Genomic DNA, 14360 nt, shown 5'->3' on the forward strand with positions numbered 1-14360 from the left:
GTCCTCCGCCTGGCCTTTGGAAGCTGACATTGCTGTGAAATGGCCCAAGGGAGTTCAACAAGTGGCTCTTCTATCTCCGCATGGCACTGTGGGTGGAACATCACTGGTGGATCAGCTTCCATGTAAACCAATACCCCAGGGAACAGGGTTCAGAATTCAGGTAATCTGAATGGTGTAACTCCACCTGGAGTTACTTTACTTCCATGGCCTTAGCCTGAATTCTTTCCAGTCTTTCTACAATGGCTTTAACCTAAAGAGTTGCTTTTGCCATTATCTTTAAGTGGTACAATGGAGTTACCATTTAATGAAACAACTCATGATTGCAATGTTATCTTGATCAAGGTCACCACTTTCAACTTCTCACCTATCCATTCCCTACCTAAAGATGTTGTTTCTTGTTTTTTTAATGTTTATTTTTTTCTTTGAGTGGTCATTTTCCTTGATGGAGGACTTTCCAGAGAGATTTTTATTTTTCTTCCTGACATTTTCTTTCTTTTTCTCCAATTTGGAATAACATTGATTATGACTACCATGGAAATTCCCAAGTTCTACTTCTACTGACTTTAATATGTCAATGTTTTCCATTCCCAGTGGAACATGATTGGCAAGAAGTGGGAGAAGAAGAATGTGGGTTTTGATGGTTAGGTCTTGATTTTGGGACAAAAAGTCACTGCTCTTTAAGTAATAGGGTTACTCCATCTTGAAGTTCAAGTTCTTGGTGTTTCTCTTTTGCTAAAGTGGTTGAGTCTCTTAATAGAGGGCATTGAGTCTCAAAGGCATATACTGTTACCTTTGGTTTATGTGCTTAGCTCTTCTTCAAGGAAGCCTACCCATTTGTGAGCCACAAGATCTGTTAGCACAACAAGTATGCCAAACTTCAGAGCACAACTGTCTACACAAATTTCTTGGCTTCTCATTCTGCTGTAAACAAATCTATCATTTCTATGGCAATAGAAGATTGTTCTTCAAAATCATTCTTGGCATGTTTGGTCTGTCCAAGTATGTGACAAAATTGTGGCTGAAATCACAGTAAACAAGAATGGACAGAAAAATTGCCTAGGTTTGGTAAATTGAAGATATCAGAGAAAATCTGGGATAGAATAGTTCTATATTGAAATATTGGTTACTTGTGCTAGTATCTAAGAAATGTGAGAAGCCAAGATTACCCAAGTCAGTTGTGTGTTAACAATTCAAAATCTGTGCTTTAACACAAAATCAATTTTTAAAAAAAATTCAAACTTGGGTAATAGTATTTCATTTATATATTTTATATAGAAAAGTCAGAAGTATGGTAGATAGCATTTTATTTACACAGAAATAAATTCATGTTAAATACAACTTGTAACAATACATTATATTAAAATATTGGGTTATTGTGCATTATTGAAAAATATTAATATATAAGTTCATTTACTTTATTAAGCACATTTACTTTTTCCATCTATAAAAAATCAAGTTCTTTCTCATGTTATAGTTCCATGAGACAAGCATAAAGGATTTGGGCTTTGCTTTGCATAGGGGATCAACAGGCTATACAACCATCTAGGGACACAAATCACTACAAGATTATTTCATAGACTTATTGTCAGACATAAAAGTGGGATACATCATTTCCTTCTATTTACTGATCACAGTCCCTGCAAGGAAGACCAGGATGTGTACTCTAGGAGACTTATTAGAAAAAAAAACGGGTTTGGTGCGTGTCTTGGCTATTCTGTAACACAGAAAGTTGAGGAGAATATCACACTCTACATTTTCTTCTTTCTTTCATTATAATTCTTTGGGAAGAGACCCAGGATATTTTCCTGATTTCAATGAACAACTTCTCAGAAGGCTTATTAAGAGTTTGTATTGAAAAACAGATGTGCACGTATGTGTTTGTGTGTGCGTGGATGCGAGTGTGTTCACATGATTACACACTCTATCTTCCAAACAAATTGGATATCTTCACAGAATACTGAAAATGCTGCCACTGGGGCATTATTTAAGGAAGAGGTAAGTGTCTTGGCAGTGTTTCTCAACTACATTGCTGGTGGTATATTTAGAAGTGTTCAGACCTGTGGACTCTTTTACAGTAAAGAATGGAGTGGTAAGAGCAGGCAACTTCTGATGCTCTCTTTTCTACTCGGGTTCCTCTAGGCTGGGAAGCCCATAACTCAGTATGTTGTCACTGGACTTCAGCATAGATAGAAGTTGAATACTTGCCAAAGATAAGAATTCCATGGGGAAAAAAAAGGTAAGTGAAGAAACCCAAAACTTTTCCCCTCTTTTTCCTGCTTTCTTTATAGTCTCACAGTGCATAATTATTATTTCTGGAGAGAAGAAGACAGCATACCAGGAAAAATGGGAAAAATATCTTTAAATCTGCATTTAAACTTCAATTAAACATTATGCTAAGAAGGAAAATGCCAAAGAACTATGCAGCTACTTAATAACTCATGAATATAAATCGAAGAGTTTAAATTGCTCTTCAGACAAATATTTGGACACTCATGCTTATCAATAATTATATAACTTATCTAATACAAAGGAAAATTGGAGGAAGTAGTTTGGAATTAATTCATTTCACTTTCAGGGGGTCATTGCTTTCAAGGTGAAGCCCAACAAACTCATCACTGACGCACTGAACTGGAGAATTTCCAATGACCACTTTGGCAAGAGAATTCCCTCCATGACTTCCAAGTTTCTGAAACTCACTCTTCTTGCTGAGTAAAGCCAAGGATGTCGCTCCTTACTAAGATTAAGTAATTGTCAGACATTCCAGTTACCTCCTCTGAGGGGGCTCATTTTCTTTTCAGAACCCTGAGTACAAAGAAATTGTGATACATGGTCCACTTGGCAGTGTATTTCTAACGTGACAGAAATCTCGGGTCCTCTTTCCTGTCATGGCTAGCTACACAGGGGTTATTTTACTTTGAAAAACTGACTTTGGGTTTTTTTGACCATTAGAGGATATTTTACTACTGAACTTATTCTTTCCTTGACCATCTGCTGAGAAATATCAGTCTGCTCCAAGCATTACTCTTTACTCAGATTGTTTTCTCTCTTGTCCTTCACCCTGACAGTTAAGCATGACCAAAAAGGAGGCATGGAGCATGTGGTCTGGGTCTCCTGTGCATGAAAGAAGGCAATGGGAGTGGGAGAGGTCAAGGGCTTCTCAGGACCCTTGGATTTCATGCCATCCCCCTTCTCTCTGATTCTAACATGGGAAAGATGAAACTAACCATAATTCCTTCACCAAGAAAAATCAGAGTACTGCATCCTAAAGGGACAGACTCAGCAATGGGGCTGAGCTAGCAAAGCTAGCTCCTAAGACTTCTGCACACCCAGCTCTGAAGCTGTGAAGCTGTGGGCATATGAATCTTGGCCTGTTAGCAGCTGTTTTGCCACTAAAATGAAAGTTGCCTGATTAAAAAAATTATCCAGGGATGCAAACAGAACTATGATTGTGGAAACTGAAGTTGAATACTTGCAATATTATTCAATAGTCTGGGCTCTCCATGTCTGAAGTCAGAAAAACTATCTCTGGAGTTTATATTTATGAAATTTGAGAAAGATTCATTTTAAAGAATGTAAGAATGAGGATATTTCATATTTAGGGTTAGAAATCTCATGATAAAATTATCAGCACAAATAGATACAACCATATGCATGCATATATACACACACAGTTCACACAGAAATTGGTAAATTGTAAATAAAGTCAAAGGGCTTTATGGATTTCCATTTTCTGTTTGTGATATTGTGTTATAGCAATGTAAGATACTACTTTTTTTGCCAGTCCTGGGTTTGAGCTCAGGGCCTGAGCACTGTCTCAGACTTTCTCAAGGCTAGGGCTCTACCACTTGAGCCTCTGCACCACTTCTGGCTTTTTTCTATGTATGTGGTAATGAGGAATCGAACCCAGTCTTTGTGCATGCTAGGCAAGCACTCTACCCCTAGGCCAAACTCCCCGTCCAAGATACCACTTTTTAATAGAAACTATGCATGCAAGTATATATGGTGCTGGTATTCTCTCTCTTTCACTCTCTTTTCTCTCTCCTCATTTTCCCCTTTTATCAGGATGGGCTGTTGCTATATAGCCCAGTCTTGCCCAGTCTCACAAATCTTCAGCCTGAGCCTCCCAAAATGTAGAATTACTGACATGCCCCACCATTCCTGACTTTCTCTGCATTGGTTACAACTGGAACTAGCACAAAACTTGTAAAATAAAAAGAAAACAATTCATAAAATAGACATTATGCTTCCTTATACTCAACTTATATAGGTACTTTCAGAATATATCACACAAATAAAACTGGCTAACACGAGAGGCACAGAGTAGGTTGGATCTTGATCATGAAATTGAGTAATTGAGAAAGATGTGTTATATCTTGAGCACTTCCAATGATTTCTAATTAGTTTTCAGGTCTCATACGAAATTGCCACATACTCTTACTGGAGTCTGCTACACTTAACCCACTTTCTATCTCCTGTCCTAACTTTTGTTTCCTCAGCAAAAGCTAGTCATAATTTGTGGATTTACATCCTGTTTTTGCATTTTGTAATATCTGGTATTTCTTAACATTCTAAATGCCTCAGCTGACTGACTTGTAAAATTGGAAGAGGTCTGCCTGACTCATTAAGTTGCTATGAGACTCGTGGAGGAGTTAGTGCACAGAAAGCAGGAAAGCTTGCAGCACTGTACCTGGCTCCCTGTTGGTGCTTTGTGAATGTCTGCTGCTAACGTAAGTGCCATTGTGGTAGCACTGCTGTCTTTCTTCTTGTAGCTTGTTGTTGCTGAAGTTAAAAGTTATAAAAGCAGTTATAGCTTTACATAGGGCAATGGAAAATGGGGAAAATGTAAGGATTAAAAAATTGATATGATTAATAACAGTAATAACTAATGAGTATGTCCAACAGTGTGTTTAGCAGACAATGTCTAGAGCCAGGAATGTAGAATGAAAAGGCTCTACTGGGGCAATAATGAGATTTATTTTTATTGTGGAGAGCATTTGTTCCCAGCAGCAGGCCCCTGGACTGAAGGATGTAATATGTGTGTTTAAGGAGAGTCACCTAAAAGCTGAGCTTTTAGATGACCTCAGAGTGGTAGTGCAGATGTCATTAAGCAGGGGGCATCTGAAAGAACCCCAGGAAAGTGGGCCCATGACAAAAGTGTCACAGTTCAGGAGTTCAGCATTCAGGACTGGAAGCTGGGAGAGAAAGCACATGTGTAAGCTATGAGCTCCCAGGGAGGGGTCAGGATGGACTCAGCATCCCTCACATGGAGGATGGGACCAGGGCCTTTGGTTTGCATTCATATGGATCATACAGCTCAGCTAAAGGGTTAAAAATAGAATGAGGGCTATGGTGTCAACATTCATTCAACTACGCCTCCACACACACACTCATTCTTTTGGGGATCTATTCTGAGACATTTGAGGGTACCTCCTGGTGTTAATTCATATGTAGACACTGGAATTTAAGGAGAACTAAAGATGACATGGCAACCCATGGTATGCCAAGCCACTGATGAGTCCCAATAGATCAGTTAACGATCTTTTAAAGAACCTTGATACGTGGATTTTATTATGGCCATTTGATCAGAGGGAGGGGAGGGGGGGATAAGTTGTCCTCAGGAGAGTCAAGTGACTTTCCTAAGTCACACAGCTGGTAAGAAATAGTTTTTTTTTAAATGTAACTCAGCCAATTGAAACCTAAAAAAAAAAATGAGAAAAATTCAAGTTTCCATTCTCAAAATCTCTTTGCTTCTCATTTCTTTTTTTTTCTCAGCTTCTCATTTCTAAGTGTCACTGGTTAAATTTAGCACCCATCATTGCTCCCCGGTCCAGTCCACAGGGCTGACTGCAAGATTTCAGGATGTGGCTCTTTGATTAGGGGGATCAAAACAGGCTCTTGCCCAGCACAATGGGGGCTCAATTGGGAAGTGAGTCAGCCAGGAAGCCACCATGGATGTCAAGCACAATCATCCCAGAATAGCAGCCCATCGGCAAAAGGATCCTCTGAATGCCCTGGGACTATCAGCCTGTGAACTGGAGATGGCAGTGAACTAGACAAGATGACTCTGAGACATAGCTCATCCTTGTTTGCTCCAGAAACCTGCTGGGTCAGTGAAAGAAAGCTTTGGCTAGAAGAAAATTGGGAGTCTTGAAACTAGGTCAGAGGGCAAGTCATGAGGCACAGATCCAAAGTGTGTTTGTCCCAAGATTATTGGTAATGTCGAGAGGCATTTTCAATAAAGAAATTTTGAAGGAGTCTATTCAGAAACTAGAGTGCTCAATAATCCTGGGAAACAAGGAATGCTTGAATTATGAAATTAAAAGACAGAATTTCAGACATCATCTATTTAGGTAGTCACTAGGCAAAGGACACAGAACTAGAGATTCAATGGAAAGCAATGCAGCCTTAAATATCGAGTTTCTACAAAGATTTCTCCCTTGGAGAGGACACGTCACTAGATCTCATCAGCTGAAATTTCAGAGAAACCCTGAGGATTCCAGTTAGGACAATGTAATAGTTGGTATTTATATGATTCTAGGCTTTCATACTCCAAGCTCATGAGAAGAGAGACTTCTGTAATGTTTCCAGATTACCTGTGATTAAAATGACCTGGGCAACATTCTCCTCCCAAACTATTAGTTATAAAAAGATTGAGGAGACACATTCACTGTTTAATGGTGTACACATAAATAAAGCTAAGTAAAAGAAAGATAGCTTCCCCAAAGAAAATTAGGATGTTGTCCCTGAGTGTGGAGTTTGTATATTGATGGGTAAGAACAAAGATACACAAGACTCTTGGGTAATATGACTGATTCTGGTCTGAATAAAGAGGACAAGGTGGCAGATGAATTAAAATCATTGCTCAGCCATTAAAGAGCTAACACCAGAAAAAAAGTTCCTTTCTTTCTCCTTGTAGAGCCCTGGTTATCCGAATATTTGGTTATCACAGTAGCTTAATACTTCACTGCATCAAATTCTATAGAGAAGCCCAATATCCAATTGAGATGTCAACCAAATATGTTCCTGCTGATTAAGGAGAACCTAACACTGCTTGGAATAATGTCATTAGACTCCTTTGATAAGCACCTGTAATCCTAGCTACTCATGAGGCTAAGATCTGAGGATCACAGTTCAAAGCCAGCCTGAGCACAAAAGTCTGCTAGATACTTATCTCCAATTAACCACCAGAAAACCAGAAGTGGCACATGGCTGAGCACTAGCCTTGAGCTGAAGAGCTCAGAGACAGTGCCAGACCCAGAGTTGAAGGCCCATGAGTGACAAAAGAAAAATAAATAAGAAAAAGAATGATTCGGGAAACATGGGGTTACATACAAGGAATGACAGTGTAATTTGAAAGTATTCTTACTTCCAACCAATAGTTGAAATTTAATGTGGTGGTGTTAAGAAATGGGCCTTCAGTCATGAGAGCTTCGCCCTCACAAAGAGCTTTGTGCTTTATGGAAGGACTAGAGTGAGATACCTCAAGCCAGTTTTGCTTTTGGCTTTTCCTTGCATGTGGTAAATGCGTGTTCAGGGTGCCATCTTGGAAACAGAGATGAAGTGACTCACTAGATATGGTTAGCTTGATTTGGACTTCAGTCTCCAAGACTGTAAGAAATAACTTTCTGTTGTTTATCATTTATTTTTAGTCTTGGGCTTCTTTTGTAGCATTGTAAACTGATTAAGACAGATAGTTACCCCAGATCTGGAATAAATGGAATTGTTTCAGATTTTTTGGATAAATGAAATATCACTTGAGAACTTTATGTTGATCACTCATCTTCCTCCATGTCTAAATTAGAAAAAATTCCATTGTTTTCACTGAAGAGTGCTCTGTAGTATTGAGTTAAATTCTCCAACGTATTCTTCTGTTTGAGTTCTAACTCCAGTAAATTAGAATGAGACTTTGTTAGAAGAGAGAAGGGCTTCACAGAAGTAGCTGAATTAAAATGAGGTCATCAGGATGGCCTCAAATCTAATACGGCAAACGCCTTTCTAAAAGTAAGAAATTTGGGACATTCATGCACAGAGGTAGAGTACCTTACAGACATTCAAGTTACATTTCCATGAACCAACAAACTATTAGCAGACTGGCACAGAGAAGAACCAGCACTAACAGTAGTTGAGTTCATGGTTAAATGTTCAAAGCTATGAGAATAAACTTCCACCCTGCAATCTTCCTTGTTTGCAATATTTAGTGACTCCATCCCCAGAAAATTCTGTTTCCTTTCCCTCCTCTAAAGTGTGTAAAGTTTTTAAGAATTGCTTTTTATTGTCTAGACTAAAGAAAGTTATGGTGAAACAAACAACATAAATTGAACTTAGAAGTCTGGCTTGCCTGTTGCCATTACAATAAATACAAATTTAACAGTATCTTTCCTTCCATTATTCAGAATTATATTACTCAGTGAAGGAAGATTACTTTTTACTTATTGTTTCAACACTCAACTTAATCTCCAACATTTATGAACGTTTAAGTCAACTATTCATGTTGAAACAATACTCATTCATCAATTATAGTCACAAGTTGACTGTAGACACAAGAGTCTGGAAAAACAAATTGAGAAAACATATTCTTTAGGAATCTAATGACTGTATAAAAGTTGTAATACAGACTATCCTATATTTTCTGATTATTTGTAACCTGTGCCACCCATTCTTTATAGAATCAGAGCAAACCTGTGCAAACTGTTTTTCAAACCAGGGGTTGGATGCTTACCAGTGTATCACTGACCTCCAGTACTACTCACACACTACCAGGATAAGCATTTCCTCAGCAACACTGCTGGACTCAGGCCACTTGAACAAATCCCTTTGTTTAGGGTGATTTCTTCCAGCTAAAGTCTGTGAAGATTATGTCTAGCCACTAAAGAACTATTGGTTGAATAACAAAAATGAATTGTTCAGAGAACCTCATGTTTCTCCTCCCAGAAGGTTACTCAGACCCAATGTATGCTGACAGCCTCATTCCCAGAACCTTGGGGCTCTTAAGACCAGTTTCTAAATGGGAAATTGTACCTGACCACATCCGTTTATCCTTTAGATGAATCCCATAGTGGAGGATATTGCCATTATCCTAGTATCTACCAACTACCTAGAAGAATAGGAAAGCAGTGCTTTCTCAAATCTGCCTGAAATGTTCAAATAAAATGCTGTGATTTAGAGAAGGAACACTTCTTGGTCATCTGCATAAATGCTGGAGTATGGTGAGACAGAAAGCAAAGAGGGAAAAGGGCTGGACCACCGTCCTTGCTGACAGAGAATGTTTCTAGAAGAATCAGAGTAGAAGGTGAGGGCAAGCTCATGCTGTCCTCCAGACCCATGCAACTGTTCTTGTCCTCTGTCGCTCCATTAAACTCTTTCTATTCATGAAACCTCGCTCAAGATGCTCCCTCTCTCAGAAGAACTTTATTCCAAGCCTTTCGGTTCTATGTTAGTTCTGTTCCCATACGCTCCTGCATTCTATATGCCTCCTCCTTACAAGGGCTGAAAGTACGTATTGAACTGTTTGTCTCTCCCCCAGCTAGCATGCTGCAGCATCTCACTCAGGTTGTTGCCCTCTAGCACATATCACATGCCTAGCATCTACTTAGGAGATGCTAAAGGAATCTAATCTAGTGGTACTTCCTATTTCCAAAGTCTATGCCAGTATCTTCAGATCTGAGGGTTCCATGAAAACTACTCAGGAGCCCTTTTTGGAAATCACAACTTTCACATGCTATTCTCTGACCGCCCCCCCGCCCCCCACTCACACTAATGTCAACTTCTTATTCTTGTGTGTGACTGACTTCTGGTTGTCACAAAGCAGCCAGTTTCCTGAGAATGGAAATAAACTACTCAAACCTATGTGAGTTTAGGTACCTGGGCTGCAGTCAGAACAAGTATCATGTTCTGAAAAGTTCATGGAACCTGGAGTTCACAAATACCATCCTAGACCATTTCCTAGCTAGATGGCCACACACATTTAACATGACTGAGCCTTAGTTCCTCATCAGCGAAACAGAAATTAAAATTTCTACTTAATGTCCATGCATCTGAACAAGTTCAAGTAGATAGTGCATACATACTGCTTTGCAGACATAAAAACCATGCATACACATTGTATTGAAACACTGTAAAAGAACATTGAAAATACTGTTGGGAGTCCAAGAATATTGTGCCATGAACTTTCCCTGCATGATTTTTTTCAATTTTATAAGGGATTTCTGAGATGAATTATTCTTCAGACTCAACTGGCTTATCCCACAAAAATCCATAAGACCGAAATAGAATTTCAAAGCTAGACCTTAAATCACTATGGTAGATTTAGCGCTTGGCCTGAAGCAATATTAGTTTGAACCAACAAAATTAAGTGTAGGCTCAAATCCCATGTATTTCTCAAAGTCTTCCATTCACTGTGTCCACCAAACACTGGAAATCTTCTATTCCTCCTTTGAATTAACTCCCAGTTCTGAAACCTCAGGATTCCCATTTTCTCTAAATTTATTAGTTCCTGAAAATATGACAGGCAAAATCAGAACCAATTAAAATAAAGGTAACTTCTTGGCCTTCACTTCCTACCTTGCACAGGTAAGAGTTGCAAACACCAGGTCTTAACATAGTAACCTCACTAAGAGGGAAAGAATGTCACAAACGTAAGTATTTCTTGTGCCGAGCATGGTGAGATATGGTTACAATCCCAGCTACCAGGTAGAAGGATCACAGTTCCATGCCAACCCCATCACAGTTATCCAGATCCCACTTGAAAAACAAGTTAAATGGAGGAGTGTACTGAGGGAATGACTCAAGTGAAAGAGCTGTGTCCTAGGCCCAAATCCCAGTACTGAAAAGAGTACATCTCAGGACCCATAAGTACTCAAGTCTCAGACACTGTCTTGCAGTGATGTTGCACAAAATCCCAGTCCTGGCAACACCGTTCATATAGCCTGTGTGGCTTCGGCCAAATCACTTGACTTCAATGACTCACAGACTTCTCTTCTGCGCAAAGGGAAGTGATTAATCATTTTAACTCAGGAAGTCATTGTGATAATAAGATGCCACAATACTTGATAAGTACCAGATACCAAGGAAAGAATCCCTAACTATTAGCTGATTACTATTAGTAATAGTAGCAGTAAGAGTAGTAGTACTAATTTCAGAACCTTGGGGTTAAATTTCTGTGCTACTCATTGCTATGACATAGCAGTATCTTCTTATCTTCTCAGGCTTGCTGGTGGGCACTCTCTTCCTGCATGGGAAGACTTCTCTTTCCCTAATACATTTGTGTTGCTGTTGTTAATCATTAGTCTTCTACATCCAGATCCCAAAGCATCATGGGTATTTCCCCACACTGGTACTCTTGACCCACTGATGAGTACTCAGGGTCTTTTCATCAGGATTCTGAGCAGCTCGTGACTAGATATAGTAATTCAACCCTTCTCACCTTTGTGTTGCAGTATCTCTAGAAGTATCTACCATGTTGCTGATATTTAATATTTGTTATGTTATTAAAAGTAATACTGATGAGTCTCTATCACATTCAATGCAGCTATGAGAAATAGGATATATTTATTAGATATTCATTTTCCCAAGCTTTGTTCTGTGCAAGTTATTAGTGCTACGTTGTTTACTCTATCGTAAGGAGTATGTTGAGAACATGTGTGAGCTTAGGCATGTATAGAAATGCAGTGATGGCAAAATTTTGGCTTTCCTTCAGATCTATTGTCACAGGGGCCCTGGTACCTGCTTTCTTTCTGTTGCTCCCTCTCAGATTTTCCCCTATCTTGCAAGACAGTCCAGCTCTAGGAAACTTTCACATTCAAAGCAGAATGACAATGTACCCACTCTCCTTTTCCTCTCTGTTTTCCAGGAAGTGAAAAGTTATTCTAGTGACTCCTTGCCACCCAATATATGAGTGTTCTCAGGTTGCTCTGAGAAACAGGCAGGAAAGAATAAGTATAGTGAGGTTCGTGTGTGTGTGTGTGTGTGTGTGTGTGTGTGTGTGTGTGTGTGTGTGTGTGTGTATGCCTGTACTGGGATTCATACTCAGCATTCCACATTCTTACTTGAATGTTTCACTCAAGACCGGCACTCTACCATTTGAATCTGCTTTATTTCCACATTTTTTGTTGCCTAATTGGAGATAAAAAGTCTCAAGGATTTGTGTATCCAGGCTGGTTTTAAGACTATTTTTCAGATCTCAGCTCATGAGCAGGTAGGATTATAGGGTGAGCCATACCATCAGGAGGTTCTGATGAGTATCTATCACACTCCGTGAAAGCCTGACAGATGGCATGATTGTTTCCATTTCCCAAATGTTACAAAAGAAAGTGAGGGAGAAACCACCATAGGCAATTCTAACAGTGACCTACAGAAAGCTGCCATTCAGTGCCAGGCCTGTCAACTCAGGGTTCTATGCTACATTACAAATCTACAAAACAGTTACTAATTTATGTTTCTCTATGTCTAGAACAAGCTAGACTTTGGCTTAAATCTCCTCATCTTCCAGGAAAAGGAAGGAGTGACTGACCAAAGCAGGCAAATACAGGATCTTGCTAGTGGGCTCTAAACAGGGACAAAAATGATCTGTGGCCCCTTTCCTCATGTTCTCCACACAGCACTCATGTTTAACAGAATGCCGGTCCAATGAACATCACTCTTAAATCTGTTCAGCCTAACCTAGGACAGTGGAAATGGGCCACAAGAGGATTTAAAAGAATTGCACAAAGCAAATAAACAATCCAGATTGTTTAGTCCTGCTCATTTGAAGAAAATCTTAGATTAGTCCATTGAACTGGAACCTCTGAATGGCTTAGAGAACAAAATTCTATTGTGGCCTTCCTAATTCATATTGAATTTTTGAACAAAATGAAGAATATGAGGGGCCAGGAGTTTGGCCTAGTGGTAGAGTGCTTGCCTAGCATGCACGAAGATCCAGGTTCAATTCCTCAGTACCACATACATAGAAAAAAGCCAGAAGTGGTTCTGAGTTCAAGCGGTAGAGCTCTAGCCTTGAGAAAGACTCAGGCCCTGAGCTCAAGCCCAGAACTGGCAAAACAACAAAAACAAAAAGAATATGAACACAATGTCATTCCAACTTGCCTTCCTTACTAAAGATAGGAGCTTTTTCTGTATAGACTCCTCACCTACCTTATCTGTCTTTGTCAAACAGATGCAGTTTGTAAAGGTAAAAATATTTTTTAGCTATTTTGCAGATAGAGCAATGAAGACCTGCGTAGACACAGGTCAAGGTCAACGCTTTGCTCTTTGGTTGGGAAGAAACCCATCTGAATCTAAACTAACAGGAAGGCAATGTTAACCTAACTGCCACCACCATGCGGAGTCAGCATCCATTCCATAACATAGCTTATTCTTCAATGTTACTGTTCAATCATTACTCATTAATTAAATCAAACACAGCCACTTTTAAAAGTCAACAGCTTGCAATCATCAACCCTACAGATAAATAATAGTAGGGTTTCTTCTCGAAAAAAATGAAGATAGGTGATAATAATCTGAACTAGGTAAATGTTAAAATATTTTAGGATTTAGGTATTGATCTCCATTATGATGAAGTAGAAACATACAGAAGGAAAGAAAAATACAAATGAATTTCCACTGGTATCTTGGAAAACAGGTCATGACTTCTGAGGAAGTAATTAATCATTAGTTCTATTAGAAGCTTTATTTCACATGTAAAAAATATCGTGGAAATAGATCTGTTGCTTAGCAAATTTTCTTTCTTGAGAGTCTACACTGAAAAAAAATTTATAGAATAATGAGTAGTTATCCACTGAGAGAAGGAGAGATATGGAATCCAGGCAAGCAGAGACCAAACATAGCAGAGAGAAGTTATTGTTGTCCCCAAAGAATACCAACTAAAGACTTCTGACCTCTTGTGCAGAGATGGCTCCCCAACATTCAGGCAACGTGACTGAATGAAATTTCCATGGATTCTGAAGAATGTTTACGTTCTGATGTGAAAGAGGCTTCTTCATAAAACTGCCTCTCCTTATACCATTTTCCAAAGCTTTGTGTAGCAAATTATAAATCAGGAGAAAAGTGTAGGTGAGATTTGACATACTCTACAGAGCAAGAAGGTGGAAAATCATAGAGGTCAGTCATTTTGCTAAGACCTTAAAGCCACCTAATGGCTATCTGGGATTCAAACCAAAGTTTGCTGAAATCATGCTCCAAATACACTGTAAGACCAAATACCTATTTTTTTACATTTCTGGATGGGACATAATTCTGTTTTCTTTATGTTGAATTTCTTAACAGTTAAATTTTATATTTCTGCTAACTAGAGTATAAGGAGAGATATTTATGGAATAGCTTTCATGTAAGAGAAGAATAGATATGTCTCCTGTATATTTTCTAGA

The 14360-nt window shown here is 38.9% G+C and overlaps 1 long non-coding RNA gene across 1 annotated transcript in view; it reads left to right on the forward strand.

The window, feature by feature from the left end:
* Nucleotides 1–4643: 4643 nt before the first annotated feature.
* The window catches only part of LOC150059256 (uncharacterized), a 102049-nt gene continuing 92332 nt past the window's right edge, over nucleotides 4644–14360 (forward strand). Inside the window, exon 1 of the long non-coding RNA XR_016536623.1 lies at nucleotides 4644–4727. This is a non-coding gene — a long non-coding RNA (uncharacterized LOC150059256). The remainder of the gene's footprint in view (nucleotides 4728–14360) is intronic.

This window comes from Megascapheus bottae, chromosome 9 (genome assembly GCF_031878675.1).
Source record: "Megascapheus bottae isolate mThoBot1 chromosome 9, mThoBot2.hap1, whole genome shotgun sequence".
Lineage (NCBI taxonomy): Eukaryota > Metazoa > Chordata > Mammalia > Rodentia > Geomyidae > Megascapheus > Megascapheus bottae.